Source organism: Pogoniulus pusillus, chromosome 10, assembly GCF_015220805.1.
Source record: "Pogoniulus pusillus isolate bPogPus1 chromosome 10, bPogPus1.pri, whole genome shotgun sequence".
In the NCBI taxonomy this organism is placed as follows: domain Eukaryota; kingdom Metazoa; phylum Chordata; class Aves; order Piciformes; family Lybiidae; genus Pogoniulus; species Pogoniulus pusillus.
In genome coordinates this window covers 34,537,332-34,555,182 of record NC_087273.1, presented here as the reverse complement: position 1 = coordinate 34,555,182, position 17,851 = coordinate 34,537,332, and the positions used below count along the sequence as shown (strand labels likewise).

Genomic DNA, 17,851 nt, shown 5'->3' with positions numbered 1-17,851 from the left:
TATGTTGTTTGCTTGAGTTGTGGCCAAAAAGCAGCTAAGATGAAAATTGCTGAAGAAAGGTAATCTCAGCAGTGAAACTCATAAGCAAGAGGTTTTTCCTAGCAGGGATAAAGATCAGAAATTCCATAGCCTTGATATGCCACAGAAGACATCGTGCCTCTGCAGACCACTTTGCTGAAGATGGCATTTTGTGTCTAAATGGTCACTCTCAGACATGAGCCCTTCTTTCATGGCATGAAATGAAAACCCTGGGAAAAGCTACTGGTATAGTGAGATGACAGATCAAGTTATAAAACCAGTAAGGTTGGAAAAGACCTCCAAGATGAATGAACTCAGCTGTTAACCCAGCACTGCATGGCCCACCACTATGCCATGCCCCTCAGCATCAAATCAACACGCTTTCTGAACACCTCAGGGATGGTGACTCCACCACTTCCCTGGGAAGCATTGTTCCAGTCCAGAAATTTTTCCTGATGTCCAACCTAAGCCTGTCCTGGCACAATTTTAAGCCCATTCCTCTTGTCCTATCTCTTGTTACTTGGGAGAAGTACTTGAAGTTACTTCAGGGTGCCAGACCCCTGGATTAGGCTGCGCAGAGAGGTTGTGCAGAGATTCCAGGCATGCCTGACAGGATCCTAGACAGGGCTCCTCAGAGTCCTATCAAACCTCATCTGGACTGTTTGCAGGGATGGGGCACCTAGCACCTATCTGGGCAACCCAGGCCAGGGGTTTTCCCCATTTTTTCCCATCTAGTCTTAATCTCCCTCTGTTAGTTCAAACTCATCACCCCTTGCCCTGTCACAACAGGCCTGGTTAAAAAACCTGTCCACAGCTTTCTTATCAGCCCCTTTAGGTACTTGTCCTGTGAAGGCAGCTGACAACTAATCTGATAGAAGAAACAGAAGAAGGAGAGGGAGAATTTCTGTCTTTGCTCACAACCCAGAAGTCAACTGTGTCCTGGGCTGTATCCCCAGCAGCATGAGCAGCAGGTGGCTGCCCCTCTGCTCTCCTGAAACCCCACCTGTAGTGCTGGGTTCAGCTCTGCAGTCCTCAGCACAGGAGAGACATGGACCTCTTGGACAGGGTCCCTAGGAGGCCACAAAAATGATCCAAGAACAGGAACCTCTCTGCTGTGAGGACAGGCTGAAGAGAGTTGTGTTGTTCAGCCTGGAGAAGACTCCAATGAGTCTCTTCTTGTGACATTTCAGTATTTAAAGAGGGCTACTGGAGAGTTGGAGAAGGGCTTGTCACAAAAACATGTAGACAGGATGAGGGCTAATGGCTTCAAACTGGAAGAAGCTGGATTGAGAGTAGACATTAGGAAAAGTTCTTCCCTACGAGGGTGGTGAGGCACTGAAACAGGTTGCCCAGAGAAGCTGTGGAGATGATAAACCTGGAAGTGTTCAAAGGCAGATTGGATGGAGCCTTGAGCAACGTGGTCTAGCAGGAAGTGTCTCTGCCCAGGGCATGGGGGTTGGAACTAGATGATCTTTGAGGTCCTTTCCAACCATATTGAGTCTTGGATTCCATGATTCTTTCCTAGAAAATATTAGGAAGCAAGGAGGCTGTTAGGAGGAAGTTCTTCACAGAGAGAGTGACTGGCATTGGAATGGGCTGCCCAGGGAGGTGGTGGAGTCACCGTCCCTGAAGGTGTCCAAGCAAAGCCTGGCTGAGGCACTTAGTGCCATGGTCTAGTTGAACAGACAGGGCTGGGTGCTAGGTTGGGCTGGATGATCTTGGAGGTCTCTTCCAACCTGATTCTATGACAATCCATCCTGAGTGTATCTAGGAAATAAAAATGCCCACTAAAGAGATCAGGCTTGGAAAAAAAGACATAGAGAAGTGAAGACAGACACAGGACAACCAGCTGCCACAGCTATCACTTATTACAAGGCGCCAGAAACACATGAAAGGGAGGCACAGCCTGGAAGACCAACCTCAGAGCTCTCTCATTCAGCATAGAGGGCTCCATCATTTCTTGTTTGCATCACCTTTGCAGTGTCTTTGTGCCTTGTAATCAGTTGCAACAGCAAGAGTGAATTAGAGCAGGTGATTGCACCCACAGCTGTTACTTTGTAAAGCTGCTGGATGGAATGAAGGACACAAGTAAGAGGTATTATGCAAGACCACACCTGAAGCGTGGTGGGTGTCCCCAGGTCATTCTGTTTGCCACAAGCAGACACACTGTGGAAAGCAGGGTGTTACACTGAACACAGCCCCAAGAAGTCAGAAATTATGGGATGGAGGCAGAGTGGGGACACTCAACTATCAGAACCTGCTCTATCATAACTATCCAAAAGCAAGACCAAGAAGGCAGCAGGGGCCTCATCACTGTAGGCCCTCAGTCCAAAAGATCTGGATGTAGGTTACTCCAATCTGGATTGGGGTTACTCAACAACATGAGGCAGACAACTGCTTTTCAATCAAAACTATCCTAATAAAAGCATAGCTCCAATTTGGAAGGTAATGAACCATAAAAGGAAAGAAGAAAAAACTACCACTTGTGGTCAAAGAATGTCAAAGAACCCCAGAAACTATGAGTTGTACTTGCACCACTGCTGAGATGGTTGAAAAGATGACCTGGAGATGAGAAGAGAGTTAGAGGGAAGTTATTTACCAGACTATGCAATATCTGAGACACAGCTAAGGTCTGTACCTTGCTCAGACTACTGCAGCAAGACATGAATAGGCTTGAGATTTGGGCAGAGGGGAGCCTAATTAAGTTCAACAAGAGTCCCACACCTGATTCCTCCTGAATCAGGACAGGTTAGAGGCTGAGCTGCTGGAAAGCAGCTCCATGGAGGACCCAGGAGTCCTAGCAGGCAACCACAAGCCAGCAGTGTGCTTTTGGGCCAAGAAGGCAAATGGTGTCCTGGGGTCCACTGAGAAGAGTGAGACCAGGAGGTCAGGGGAGGTTCTGCCCCAGTCAGGCCACATCTGGAGTACTGGGTCCAGTTCTGGGCTCCCCAGTTCAAGAGAGACAAGGAACTACTGGAGAGAGTCCAACAGAGTGTATAAAGATGCTGAGGGGCCTGGAGCATCTCTGTGAAGAGGAAAGGCTGAGAGCCCTGGGGCTGTTTAGCCTGGAGAAGAGGAGGCTGAGAGGGAATCTTCTCAATGCCGATCAATAGCTAAAGGGGGGGGGACAGGAGGATGGGGCCAGGCTCGTTTCAGCGGTGCCTAGGGACGGGACAAGTGGCAATGGGCACAAACTGGAATGCAGGAGGTTCCATTTGAACAGGGAGAAAAAATCTTTCCTGTGAGGGTAGCAGAGCACTGGAGCAGCCTGCCCAGAGAGATTGTGCAGTCTTCTCCTCTGGAGAGATTCCAAACCCACCTGGTCACTGTGATCCTGGACAACCTGCTGTGGGTGACCTTGCTTTAGCAGGAGAGTTGGACTGGACGATCTCAAGAGATCACTTCCATCCCCCACCATGCTAGCATTCTGTGAAGCATGGGATGCTACTTAAACTATGGCCTTTCCAAGAGCAGAGGATGTTTTTAAGTACACCTCAAATTAATTACCTTGTAACTACTGATGGTTGTCAGCTGCAGCAGTAAGTCAGGCAAAGAACAAAGATTTTCTTTGTAGCTTAAACCTAATAAACCATTTCTGGTTTACTCAAATTGTTCTGAGATTTTATTAGTGCAATAAACTGGAACAGTTTAAGCTGGGTTATGAAATAAGAAGATGCAGTTTTTACAGCATAGTGAAAAGTTTAATACCAAACACTGCTTTCACTCAGACACTACCTAGACCAAAATGTCACCACATAGTCAAACAGCAAAATAACATCAGAGGCCACCTATTTAACAAGCAAAATCCAGGCACATAAACAGTACCCTTTCCTTTATTTAATAGCCATGAGAGGAGAAAGAAGAGGGAAGTGCTTCATGCAGACAGGTAAAGCAAGTTTAACATTTCACAAGTCACCAGGAATCACACAAACACTGCATGAAGTAACTTCTGTGTGAGTCACTCACACTTCATAACTGGCAAGAGCTAAAGTCTTAAGAAGAGCCCTGAGAAGACTTTTTTTGGTTAAAGAAAATAAAATACAAATTGCTTAGTACTCAGCTCCTAAACCTAAGGTCACTTCACAGACTACATGATGCTCTGTGAACCTTAGAGAACTTTGTTAGAAGGTGTAATGACACAACTCAAGTCACACAGGAGCAAGCTGTGTGTTTTTCAACAACAATGCCAGCATCGGATCAGCTCCAGAAGTAAAACAAACAGGACTGTGTGTTCTCTCGTTTACCTGCAGGCAGATAGAGCCTGCTGCATGTACAGTACCATCCAAAGCATTTCAAGTCCTGCTCCAAGAGGCCATTCCAGCCCAGAAGTGCTGATACGCAGCTGCACAAAACTACTTGGCTCTCAATGACTGGAGAGCTACAAACCAGAGCTCTATTTCAGTGGAGTGCTGGAGGAAGCCAGCTCACATTCAGAACAAGTACCAGCATCCAGGTTACTCCCTGTTACTGAGGTATTGCAGCTCCTCATTAACCCATTAAGTTGAGAGCCAACCTTAAATAATTGTTGGGTGAAAAACAGAACATGAGCAGGCCGTGTGTACACTCAGGCCAGAACCAAGTGTCCTGGGCAGCAGGTGGAAGGAGATTTTGTCCCTCTGCTGAGACCCCACCTGCATTGCTAAGTCCAGCTCCGGAGTCGTCAGTGCAAAACAGACATGGAGCTCTCAGAGAGGTCCCCAGCAGGCCACAGCCATAATGTGGGGACTGGAACCCATGTGCTGTGAGGCCAGGCTAAGAAAGCTGGGGTTGTTCAGCCTAGAAAAGACTCTAAGGAGATCTTTCAGTACTTTAAAGGAGCCCAGAACAAAGTTGTGGACAAACTCTTTAGCAAGGGCTGTTGTGGCAGGACAAAGGGTGATAGTTTTGAACAAAAGAGGGAGATTTATCAATGCCAGTGCAAACACCACATGAAGTATTTCTTCTTTCTCTAAAGACCTAGATTTTTAGTCCCTTTCTCAGTACCATATGTAGAGTCAGGATTAACAAAGTCTCATTTCCACCTCTGCTCCAGATTCACTCAATACCTGAGGGGAAAGTCAATTTACATATTTATAAGCTCAGTAGATTATTACTTATGATTAACATCACCACCTCCAGGGCTGAGAGGTTGCAAAACGTCAGGAAACCCTGAAAACCTTCACAAACACATCCAAGGGAGGGTGTAGCACACCCCAGCCTGGGGCAGTGCCTCGTCTCCAGGGATCCCCTCAAGAGGGAATGGCTGGGAAGCAGGAATCTGCCTCCACCGCCAGCAAAGGCTCTTCAGAGGCAACTGTGGGACAACTCAGCAGTTAAATTATCTGCTACTGAATCAGCAGCAGGACCCAGGTGCTCACAATGTTTGTCTTCTGTGTCAATTTACACAGCTAATCAGTCTTACAAGAGAACTCAGCTCAAACATCAGCTTTCTTTGAGAAAGGTATCAACATCCTTAGAATTTAAACTTAAATCCCAAACTGTTTTCTAGAAAAGCTTCAGCTCAGGCTGCAGCACTTACTGCAGTGATGTTCAGCAATCCCATGGCTTCAGAGAATGGTAAAGCCCCCACCTGATAAAATACATGCTGATTGCTGCTTTCAGTTTACTTGCCAAGTATAAAAAAAGCAACAGAGCGATAGAGTGAATGGATAAAAATGTATGAATGCTTCACAACTGGTGAAAAAGTAGAATCAGAAAATCATTTAGGTTGGAAGAGACCTTTAAGATCATCAAGTCCAATCACTAACCCATCATTGCCAGGTCACTACTAAACCATGTCCTTCAGCACCACATCTCCATGGCTTTTGAGTCCCCCCAGGGATGGTAACTCCACCACTGCCCCAGGCAGCCTGTTCCAGGACTTGATAAACCTTTTTGGGAAGAAATTGTACCTGATGTCCAACTTAAGCCCCACCCAGTGCAACTTGAGGCCATCTCCTCTTGTCCTATCACTTCTTATTTGGGAGAAGAGACAGACCCCTGCCTGGCTTCAACCTCCTATGACTGTAGAGCAAAACAGTCTCCCCTCAGCCTCCTTTTCTCTAGAATAAAGGTCCTCAGTTCCCTCAGATGCTCCTCACAAGATCTGTGCACCCTTCATCAGCCTTCTCTGGACACACTCTAGCAATTCAATGTCTCTCTTGCAGTAAGGGGTGCAAAACTGAGCCCAGTACTCAAGGTGTGGCTCCATCAATGCTAAGTACAGGGGAGAGAAAATCACTGCCCTGGTCCTGCTGGCCTGGCTATTCCTGACCCAAGTCAGGATGCTGTTGATCTTCTTGTCCACCTGTGCACACCCCTGGCTCATATTCAGCCAGCTATTGACCATCATCCCCAGGTCTTCTCTGCTGGGCAACTTTCCAGCCTCTCCTCCCCAAGCCTGGAGCATTCATGGGGTTTTGTGACCCAAGTGCCGGACCTGGCATTTGGCCTTGCTGAACTTCATACTGCTGGCTGTGGCCCATTGATCCAGCCTGCCCAGGTCCCTCTGTACAGCCTCCCTACCCTCCAGCAGATCTGACAGCATAGGACAAAACAAGTTGTGACTGCCATTCCCACATCTGTTGTGTAGCCTAGTCTACACAAAGAAAACACTGCTGCTTTGAAGAAAATCAGTGTGGGTAGTTTAGTGGCAGCCCCAGTATGCATCAACAGAGTGCCACTGTCTACCCATCATAATAAGCTGCCTTTGTGGGTAAAAGGCATTTTTAAGAGTGGTGACATCTGCAACTAGATGAGGTTGCTCTGAGCCCCAAACAACATGACCTGGTTCCAGTGGTGGAGTGTCTACCACTACCACCACTCTGGGCAACTTATGACAGCACCTCCTTTGGTGTACAAAATTTCTTCCTTCTCCCTAGTCTAAATCTCCTCTCCTCCTCTCTTTTAGTTTAAAATCATCACCCCTTGTCCTGTCAGAGCAGGTCCTGCTAAAAATATTGTCCCCATCTTTCTTATAGGACTCCTTTAAGTACAGAAAGGCCACAATAAGGTCTCCCAAATACTCGTCACTTCCTCTTTCTGTTGGAAAGCTGCAGTTCAATTCTTCCAACAGCTTCTGAAATCCTTTTCAAAAGATGATTGATAAAACACCACCTGAACATCGATGGTAGAACTCAAATTACAGGATTAAAATTTCAGAAGCATGACTTCTGTGGAAGATCTCTGCACCTAGGAGTACCTTGCAAGCACACAGCACAGAATCACTGAATATTAGGGGTTGGATAGGACCTCTAGAAATCATCTAGTCCAAGCCCTCTGCCAGAGCAAGATCACCTAAGGCAGGTCACACAGGAACACATAGAGGTAGATGTAAAAAGTCTCCAGAACAGGAGACTCCACAACCTCTCTGGGCAGCCTGTTCCAGTGCTCCAGTATCTTCACCATATAGAAGTGTGTCCTCATATTATGGTGGAAATTCCTGAGTTCCAGCTTATACTCATTGTTCCTTGTCCTATTACTGGGCACCACCAAAAAGAGCCTGGCACCTTCATCCTGACACCCACCCTTCAGATATTTATAGACATTAATAAGATCCCCTCTCTGCCTTCTCTTCTCAAGACCAAACAGTCCCAGGTCTCTCAGTCTCTCTTCACAGGAGAGATGTTCACATAATTTGCAGAGATTCAAACATCTAAAGGACAAGAAAAGCTAAAAATAAAAGACTGAAATAATCCAAAGTGTTTCTAGGGTAATTAATGAGTTGGTTTGTTTTCTTCTCCCCAAGCTCTTACAATTTTAGTTCAATTCATCAGATACATAAAGCTCTTCAGCTAACTTAGAAGAAAAGCATCTTGTTTGAAGCCATCACAGTATCACCAAGGTTGGAAGAGACCTCATAGATCATCAAATCCAACCCTTTACCACAGAGCTCAAGACTCCACCACCTCCCTGGGCAGCCCATTCCAGTGTCCAATGACTCTCTCAGTGAAGAACTTTCTCCTCACCTCAAGCCTAAATCTCCCCTGGCGCAGCTTGAGGCTGTGTCCTCTCGTTCTGGTGCTGGCCACCTGAAAGAAGAGAGCAACCTCCTCCTGGCCACAACCACCCCTCAGGTAGTTGTAGACAGCAATAAGGTCTCCCCTGAGCCTCCTCTTCTCCAGGCTAAACAGTCCCAGCTCCCTCCACAAATCAAAATGAAAAGTGGAGAGTGCTAGATGATACTCCTCTTCAAATCCAATTAATAAGGAAGGTATTTTGGCTTCTGTACAGATTTGCAATATGATTTTGCAGGGCATTTTGTCGACAATATTAAAATATACTGGAGTTAATTACTACAAATATAGCAAAATCTCTGACAATTAAGTTACCTTACATCGTTAGCAAAGCTGCAGTTAGGTCAGTTTTGACTGCAACATGTTCTGCTTATTAATTTTATTTTAGTTAATCATTGGGTGATGCTATAGTTCAACCTCCTGATCTCTCACCATTAATAAATCTTAACCTGCTAGTACATCATAACTGCATCAAATATTTCGCCCTGTGACAACTGTAAAGCAGGAAGCAAACATCATGTGCTGGCTCAGATTAAATCATAAATGTGCAATTTTCACAAGTGGAGGATGAAAATGAAACCAAAATACATTTTGTCTTTAGATAACTAGATGAATTGACTAGAAGGAGAGTTACCTCTACTACAAAGCACCCAACCTGAAACTAATTTTATTTTCCCTTAAAAGAATTTCCACTTTGGTCCAAACTTGTGGTTTGATTTGGAATGTCAAAGCTCTCCACAGAGCACTCACTCCTCACTCTTCCACTGCAGCAGCCATCTGGTCCCTTCCCACCTCATCCAAGCAGGCAGCACTCACCCCCTTTATTCATCTAGTGCCTCCAGGGACCAAAATAGCCAGTCTAAAAAAAAAAAGCCCCAGTCCTTGTGAGCAAGAAGAATAACTCAGCTTGGAAGTGTGAAATCTGCTCATCCTAGTTGCAAAGCTGCCCCTTCCAAAGCTGCTGGAGTGGAGGGCAGGACTTGCTCCTACAAAAAAAGGCAGATCAGAAGCTGAATTAGTGCATTCCTGCACACTTCTGCAGGTCTTCCCCACTGCTATGCTCCTGGACTTGGCAAGGATCACCGAGGCATTCCCTGCTTCCTACAGGAAAGACAGAGGCCTGGATGGAGGCACGCCAGGGATTTCCTGCAAGGTCATGCTGTAAATTAATCTGTAACACCAAGTATCATAAAGCCTCTTTTTAAAGACATTTATAGCTGTACTGATTGCTTAAGATTTCTATCTCTGCTTATCTTCCCAGCACTGAAATGGATGGATGACAAACTATTAAGGGCACATCAATAAGGAAGAAGAGACTTGAATCACACTCTTTAATTATTATGACATCAGAACAATTGCTTGAATGAATTCTGTGCATGCAATAGTAAATTTCATTATTTAAACCTAAACATTTTCTCTGTTAATGTTCTAAACTGGGCTACATCCCACATTAATTTGAGCTATCAAACAGTTCATTATACTGTTTAATATATCTGCAAATGGCACAGCAAGATTGAGTGCAGCCTCAGCATCTCTGCAGGTGACACCAAGCTGAATGGTGCAGCTGACACCCCTGTGGGGGCACAGTGTCATCCAGAGGGACCTGCACAAGGTTGAGAAGTGGGTCTGTGTGAATCTCATGAAGTTCAATAAGGCCAAGGGCAAGGCTTTGCAGTATCAATCTAGACTGGCTAACAAAAGGATGGAGAATCACAGAACAGCAGGAGTCGGAAAGGACCTCTTAAGATCATTGAATCCAACCCCGCTACCAAAGCAGGATCACTTAGGGCAGGTCACCCAGGAAGTCATCCAGACAGGTCTTGAAAGTCTCCAGAGGAGACTCCACAACCTCTCTGCACAGCCTGTTCCAGAGCTCCAGCATTCTCACAGTGCTCCCCCTCATGCTGAGGTAGAACCTCCTGTGTTCCAGTTTGTATCCATTGCCCCTTGTCCTACCACAAGACAGCACTGAGGAGATACTGGCACCTTCTTCTTGACACCCACCCTTCAGATACTGATAAACATTAATGAGATCTCTCGATCTTCTCTTCCAGACTAAACAGTCACAGGTCTCTCAGCCTTTCCTCATGGGACAGATGTTCAAGTCCCTTCATTGTCCTTATCGCCCCCTGTTGGACACTCCAGCATATCCCTGTCTCTCTTGAATTGGGGAGACCAGAACTAGATGTAATACTCTAGATGTGGTCCCTTGACCTTTGAACCACCCTTGACCTGGCCACACTCTTCTTAATGCACCCCAGGATACCACTGGCCTTCTTGACTACAAGAACACATTACTGTCCACTAGGACTCCAAGGTCTACGGAGCTGCTTTCCAGAAGGTCAACCCCTAACCTGTACTGACGCATGGTGTTGTTCCCTGCCAAGTGCAGGACTCCACACTTATTTTTGTTGCAACTCCTTAGTTTACTCTGTGCCCAGCTCCCCAGTCTGTCTGGGTGCTGCACAGCCTTCTGGTGTACTGGCCAGTCCTGCCAGTTTGGTATCAGCAGACTCACTGAGGGTACACTCTATGCTTTCAACCAAGTCACTGATGAAGATACTGAAAAGACTGGACACAGCACTGACCCCTGGGCAACACCACTACCTACAGGTCTCCAACTGAACTCTGCACCACTGATCACAATCCTCTGAGCTCTGTTGTTTAGCCAGATCACAATCCAGCTCACTGCCCACTCTTCTAAACCAGACTTCCTGAGCTAGTCTACAGGAGACAGTGTCAAAAACCATCTTGCTAAAGTCAAGGCAGACAACATCCATTGCTCTCCCTGTATCTATCCGTTCATTCACACCATCATGGAAAGCTATCAGATTAGTCCACTTGGCCATTTCATGCTGCCTGCTCCCCTGCTCCTAACAGCCTTTTCTCCTCTAGAATGAGCTGCTCCATCACATCCCCTTTCCAGAGATGGAGGTAAGGGTGACTGCTCTGTGGTTTTCTTTCTTGCCCTTTAGAAGACTGGAATGACATTGACTTTCCTCTCTCGTTTTCCATGATTTTCAAAAATGATGGGAGAGTGGTACAGCAACATCAGCCAGCAGCCTCAGAGCTCACAGGTTCATCCCATCAGGGCCCATGGATTTGTGGGTGTACAGTTTGCCCACACGATCTTTAACTCAATCCTCACTGACCAGTGGAGAGAGCAGCCCTGTGGAGAAGGTGCTGGTGGGTGAAAAGCTGGACATGAGCTGTCAATGTGCACTCACAGCCCAGAAGTCAACATCCTGACAGGATGGACAGCAGGTGCAGAGAAGTGATTTTGTCCCTCTGCTCTGCTTAGACCCCACCTGCAATGCTGGGTCCAGCTCTGGAGTCCTCAGCACAGAAGTGACAGGGACCTATTGAAGTGGATCCCCAGGAGGCCACAGCAATAATGTCAGGGTTGGAATCCACCTGCTGTAAGGACAGACTGAGACAGTTGAGGTTGTTCAACCTGGAGAAGAGAAGGCTCCAGGGAGTTCTTCTGCCCTTTCAGTACTTAAAGAGGGGCCAGAGGAAAGCTGGGGACAGACTTTTTAGCAGGGTCTGCTGTGACAAGACAAAGGGTGATGGTTTTAAACTAAAAGAGGGAGATTTAGGCTAGATATTAGCAAGGAATTTTTTTAACTGAGGCTGGTGAAACACTTGCCTATGTTGCCCTGAGAGGTGGCAGAAAGCACATTCCTGGAAACATTCCAGGGCAGGTTGGACAGGGCTCTAAGCAGCCTGATCTCGTGGAAGATGTCCCTGCTCAGTGCAGGCAGGCTGGACTAGATGACCTTTAAAGGTCCCTTCCAACCAAAATTGCTCTGTGATTCTGATCTACGTTATTATTTTTTCAGCAACCGGGGAGCACTTTTTCTTCCTTCACATCTTTATGAATATAAAATCCTGTGTTTATTTGCTGATGAGTTGCTATTTTTCAGTCAGGACATTATGCCAAGCTGCTTCTGGAAGAAACTGGGACACAGTCATCATCTGTACTTTTGTTTAGTTAGCATTAGAGAAGCTACAGAAGGAAAAAACACCAAGCTGTGCTCCCAATTTAAATACATCTTATTACCTACCAAAAGGAAATCAGTGTTCCCAAGTACTGTCATCTCAATAAATACAACTAATACTTCCAGTCCAACCATAGGCTTTTTTGGTTATTTTGGGGTGAATGAGGTTTAGGTAGAGTTGATGAAATCCTTAGGTGAAAATGTGAAGCAGGCACATGGCAAATCCTGACTAGTTTTAAGGGCAGTGAATCTTTCACCAGATGTATTAGTTCAGAGAAAAAAACTTAGCAGATCCTACTGGACATACAATAAACCCAAAGTAAATCTTTATTTTGGCATTTTGAGGCTAGCTATGTCACAACAAGCTTCAAAGAAAAGAGTGTAATTAGCAGTCAAGGGTTCTCTCCTCCCTCTATTCTGCCCTAGTGAGGTCACACCTGGAGTACTGGGTTCAGTTTTGAACTTCTCAGTTCAAGTAATAGGGGAGTACTGGAGAATCCAGTGGAGGCAACAAAGGTGCTGATGGGACCGCATCATCTCTGTGAGAAGCAAAGACTGAGAGACCTGGGGCTGTTCAGCCTGGATAAGAGCAGACTGTGATCTTATAAACGCTCATCAATAGCTGAAGGGCTGGAGTGAAGAGGATCCAGGCTCTCTTTCAGTGGTGCCCAGTGACAGGACAGAGGACAACAGGCAGTCAGTGGAACACAGGAGGTTCCATCTGAACACAAGGAAAAACTCACTTGTTGTGAGGATGCTAAGGCACTGGAGCAGGCTGCCCAAGAGGTTGTGGGGTCTCCTTCACTGGAGAAATTCCAAACCTGCCTGGATATCATGATCCTAGGCAACTTGATAAGACTGACTCTGCTTTTGCATAAGGGTTGAGTTAGGTGACCTCCAGAGGTTCCTTCTAAGCCCTGCCAGCCTGTGATTTTATGAAAGCAGATTTGCGTTTGTGGTACTTATTGCCCAACAGCAGCACCCTCCATCTTAGTCTAAAAGCAGCTTGTTAAAAACAGTCTTGTTTACCCTTAAAACACTCAAACCTTATCTTTAAGAATATAAAGCTGAAGCATACTGGGGAAGTGCTCAAAGGGTACAGCGGAGATCAGAACCCCAACCCACACATCAGTTCTGCTTTCATTACCTCTACAGAATTAAGCCATGGAGCTCTGAAACAAGGTCACAGTTACTGCAATACCAAGATAATATATTCCAGTGTAGAAAAGCAGCTATAGAAATGGAAATAAGCTACCCTACAGAAAAATGCTTTCTTCCCTGTGTAACTACAATCACGCACCAAGGGCTTTTACAGTGAAATCTCTACTTTTGAGGGGGGGAAAAAGTCCCAAACAAACCACTAAACATGCCCTGAATACACCTCCCCTAAGACAGACAAATGCTGGAGTTGCACTTGGAATGCTAAAATGAGGCAGCTCTTTCTATCTCGTATTTCAGGTGAGGAAAGACTAAAGGACACAACTTATTTTCTCAAAGGTAGAGATGAAATCTCTGTGACAGTGAATTGTAGAGGTCCTTGCTTCTCTCTAATAAACACCCTAGCTCTGACCTAGCCACGGGGAACATCAGTGAATGTCAGGCAGTGAGCAGCAGTAAAGACTCGAAATTACAACTGCTCTGCAGAAAAGAGCCCCTGGAGAGCATGTCACACTGGCTGTGGAGCTACACTATATATGGCCTGAAGAAGCCGCATGGCAGCGTTCAGCAGAAGCTGCGTGCAACAACTCAACAGACATCCAACCCCAAATCTGTGGCATCTCACTGCCATTTTTCCTTTAGCTCGCTGACAAATTTAAATGCATTACAGTGCTGCATCACATCCAATTTAGCCTGGACAAAAGAAGGCTAAGAGGAGACCTTCTTGCTCTCTAAAAGTGCCTGAAAGGAGGCTGGAGTGCAGCCTCTTCTCCCTAGTAACAAGTGACAGGGTGAGAGGAAATGGCTTCAAGTTGCAGCAGGGGAAGTTTAGGTTTAGCAGAAACATCTTCAGTGAAAGGGTTCTCAAACAGGGGAAGAGGGTCTCCAGGGAGGTGTTTAAAAGCTAAAGAGATGTGGTGCCGAGGGACATGGTTCAGCAGCAGTCTTGGGAGAGGAGTTAATGGTTGGACTTAACGATAGGAAAGGTCTTTTCCAAACAAACAAAAAGGTTCATGCACGGTAAGTGTTTCAAGCACTTTCCAGATAAGAAACAGGTACGAAAATGCACTTATGACTTGTTTGCTGGGCAGGAAGAATAAAAGCCAAACCACTAACGCAAATCCAGTTTTTAAAAAGCCCTCAGCCTATTATTTTTTATTACTATTCCTCATTAACCTCAGGGACACCAGGGGCATGCAGGAGTAGGCATCCAAACCACATCATTTTCATGAACAGATCCTTTCAGATCACCACTGTGAATTGTTGGCGTTTTCTCTGTCATTTAACATCCACGGAATCGTTTAGGTTGGGAAAGAAAAGGTTGAAGATCACCGAGTCCAACCCTTGAAGCTAGCCCAGCCAAGTCATTAAGCACTTAGAAGCGAGATCCGCTCATTTACTCATACATCAGGGGCTGATAAATGATGCATGGCAACACAGGCTTCTCAAACACCATTATCAGCTAGAAAACCCAGCGTCCTTCGAACCTGCTGAACGTGACACAGAAAAATACCAGCAACAGCAAGTTTTCGTTGGCTTAAGACGTGACTTGTAGGCGAAGGTAAATGAGTAGCCAGCTCTGACCTCTCCCCCACCAAGCCACCCCCCAAAGAAGCCCAACAAACGCTGGCCCACGGCCCCGCACACCTCTAACCTCAGCTACAGTGAACCCCGCACGATCCAAACCGCCAAACGCTTCACAAAACGGCGCGCACAAGAGCCCGGCGCCCACAGCCACCACAGGACCAAGCGAGCCGGTCCCACACAGCGCAGCGCCGGGGTGACCGCCCCCGGACAGCTCGCTGAGAGCCCCCCGCGGGGACGCGCGGCCTCTGCCCGCAGCTGCGCCACCCTGAGCGGGGATGATCCCCTCCGAGAACGGCAGCGCCCCGGGCCTGCCGACGGGCCCGGCGAGGGCGAACAGGGGGAAAAGGGAGGCGGAGTTCCTAACGGCACATCCCCCAGCCTCCAGGCAGCCCGCTATCCCCCCGCTTCCTCCCAGCCACCGCCATCCCGGAAGCGGCCACCGCGCCCCTCACGGGGAACCAGGGAGGCAGGCGACCGAGCTGTGCCGGCCCTTACCAGAGGACTCTCCGCTCCCGGCCCGCACTAACCGCCGGGTCCCGCTCGGCGTAACGGCAACGGCAACGGCAACGACTCCGCCTCAGCCGCGCGGGCGGGGCCCCGCCGCGCGCCACATCCCGCCGCCGCCGCGCCCAGGCTCGCGAGGACGGCCCGCGCCGCGGCGCGACCGCCCACTGCGCATGCGCAAAGCCGCGGCGCCCACTGCGCATCTGCACCAGCCGCGACCACGGGGGCGCCCTGCCCCCTGCGCAGGGCACGACGGGCACTGCAGTTCGCTTCGGCACACCTAGTGGCAGTCCGGTGAGGAGCCTTCCGCCGCTGGACTACATCGGGCACTGGAGTTCGCTTTGGCACACCTAGCGGCAGTCCGGTGAGGAGCCGTCCCGCCGCCGGCTGCAGCGGGCAATGGAGTTCGCTTCGGCACACCTAGTGGCAGTCCGGTGAGGAGCCGTCCCGCCACCGGGCTACAGCGGGCACTGCAGTTCGCTTCGGCACACCTAGTGGCAGTCCGGTGAGGAGCCTTCCGCCGCTGGACTACAGCGGGCACTGGAGTTCGCTTCGGCACACCTAGTGGCAGTTCGGTGAGGAGCCGTCCCGCCACCGGGCTACAGCGGGCACTGGAGTTCACTTTGGCACACCTAGCGGCAGTTCGGTGAGGAGCCGTCCCGCCACCGGGCTACAGCGGGCACTGGAGTTCACTTTGGCACACCTAGCGGCAGTTCCGTGAGGAGCCGTCCCGCCACCGGGCTACAGCGGGCACTGGAGTTCACTTTGGCACACCTAGCGGCAGTTCCGTGAGGCGCCTTCCGCCGCTGCACTACAGCGCCCGGCGTGTCCCCGCACCGCCCCCATCCACCTGTGCTCCTCAAGCCCCTGAGCCCGCAGTGGTTGCGTGGTGAAGCTTTCAGTGTCCGGATGGTAGACGTCGCTAAGAGAAAGCTTGACGGGAGCTTTCCTGGGACAGGAGCTGAAGGTCTTTGGCTTCTGTTTCGGTTAATGATCTCCCGGAGGGGCAAACTATGTAAAACAACTTTGTAAAGCGGCCTGAAGGCAGGTGGGCAGCAACCCTATGAGGAGAGGCTGGGGGAGCTGGGGCTGTTTAGCCTGGAGAAGAGGAGGCTCAGGGGTGACCTTATTGCTGTCTACAACTACCTGAAGGGAGATTGTAGCCAGGTGGGAGGTGGCCTCTTCTCCCAGGCAACCAGCAATAGAACAAGGGGACACAGTCTCAAATTATTCCGGGGAAAGTCTAGGCTGGATGTTAGGAGGAAGTTGTTGGCAGAGAGAGTGATTGGCATTGGAATGGGCTGCCCAGGGAGGTGGTGGAGGCACCATCCCTGGAGGTGTTGAAGCAAAGCCTGGCTGAGGCACTTAGTGCCATGGTCTGGTTGACTGGCTAGGGCTGGGTGCTAGGTTGGACTGGATGATCTTGGAGGTCTCTTCCAACCTGGTTGATTCTATGATTCTGTTGCTCTTCTGGGCAGATTTACTATGACATTTAAGTGTTACTAGTCATTAAAGTACCGTGTGACTAAACCTGTCGTGAGGTGGCATTTGTAACAGTCGTGATAGCAGTGGGGAGTTCAGTACTTTATTAATCAGCCTATAAAAATCTTTTTGGGTTTGTTTTTAGCTCGTTGCAACAGGACAACTGGTGATGGGTTAAAACTAAAAGAGAGGATATTTAGCCTACAGAGGAAAGGCATTTTTCATGGTAGTAAACCACTGGCTCAGATTGCCCAGAGAGGTGGCAGAAGCCCCATCCCTGGCAACATTCCAGGTCAGGTTGGGACTCGGCAGCCTGCTCTAATTGAAGGTGCCCCTGCTAACTGCAGGGAAGTTGGACTAGTTGACCTTAAAGGGTCCTTTCCAACCCAAACTCTGTGAATCTATTAATGCAGCAAACACCAACAGCTGTTACACCCATCACAAGAACTGATAAAGCTCTATAGCTGGCTGCCTCTAGTCAGCTTCCCAAATAATGTTCCTAATGACTTGGACATTTGCAGCTCCCAAAGGAGCAGCCATCGACTTCGGCGTTATCTTACATAATGAGTCTGACCTTGAAGTCTTACCAGTTCCTCTCCGTCGCTCTCAAACGCACGAAAAGGAGAAACTGGACTCGAGGCGACCGGTGCCAAGGAGGACATCTCCATTTCAACGTGCATCCTGTTTACAGGGATGTTAAAGGGAATTCTGTATTCTTTGTCCTTCACAAGGCAAGTTTCTGTTATGTTAAGCACCTGCATAATTTGAATCCCTTTCAGCATTCCTCATCAACGAGGGAATTTGTTTCAGTGAGAAGCAGGCCGATTCATTCCCACAGCCTCAAAACATAATCCCTGGGCTACTGGACACATTAATACTGTGGCAACGTGCCACCTGCTCCATTTATTCCACTTGGGATTCAGTGCTGCTTAGTCCCTGTCAAATGGGCTCTTTGTGCAACCTCCTGCGGTAATGCAAAAAAGGTCCCCCGCTGGAATTTGTGCTATTCAGTGGGAAATACAAAAGGGAGGGTTGTAAACACTCCGATTAGTGTTGGAGCACAGAGAGATTGTCTCCACGACTTACTACATAACCTCCCAACTGCCT

At 48.1% G+C, this 17,851-nt stretch overlaps 1 protein-coding gene across 2 annotated transcripts in view; it reads right to left on the bottom strand.

Moving 5' to 3' along the window:
- RALBP1 (ralA binding protein 1) overlaps positions 1-15,402 on the bottom strand; it is a 33,222-nt gene extending 17,820 nt beyond the window's left edge. For both annotated transcript variants that reach the window (XM_064150209.1, XM_064150210.1), the window contains exon 1: positions 15,254-15,402. The gene's annotated coding sequence lies outside the window, so the exon portion shown is untranslated. The remainder of the gene's footprint in view (positions 1-15,253) is intronic.
- Positions 15,403-17,851: the final 2,449 nt, after the last annotated feature.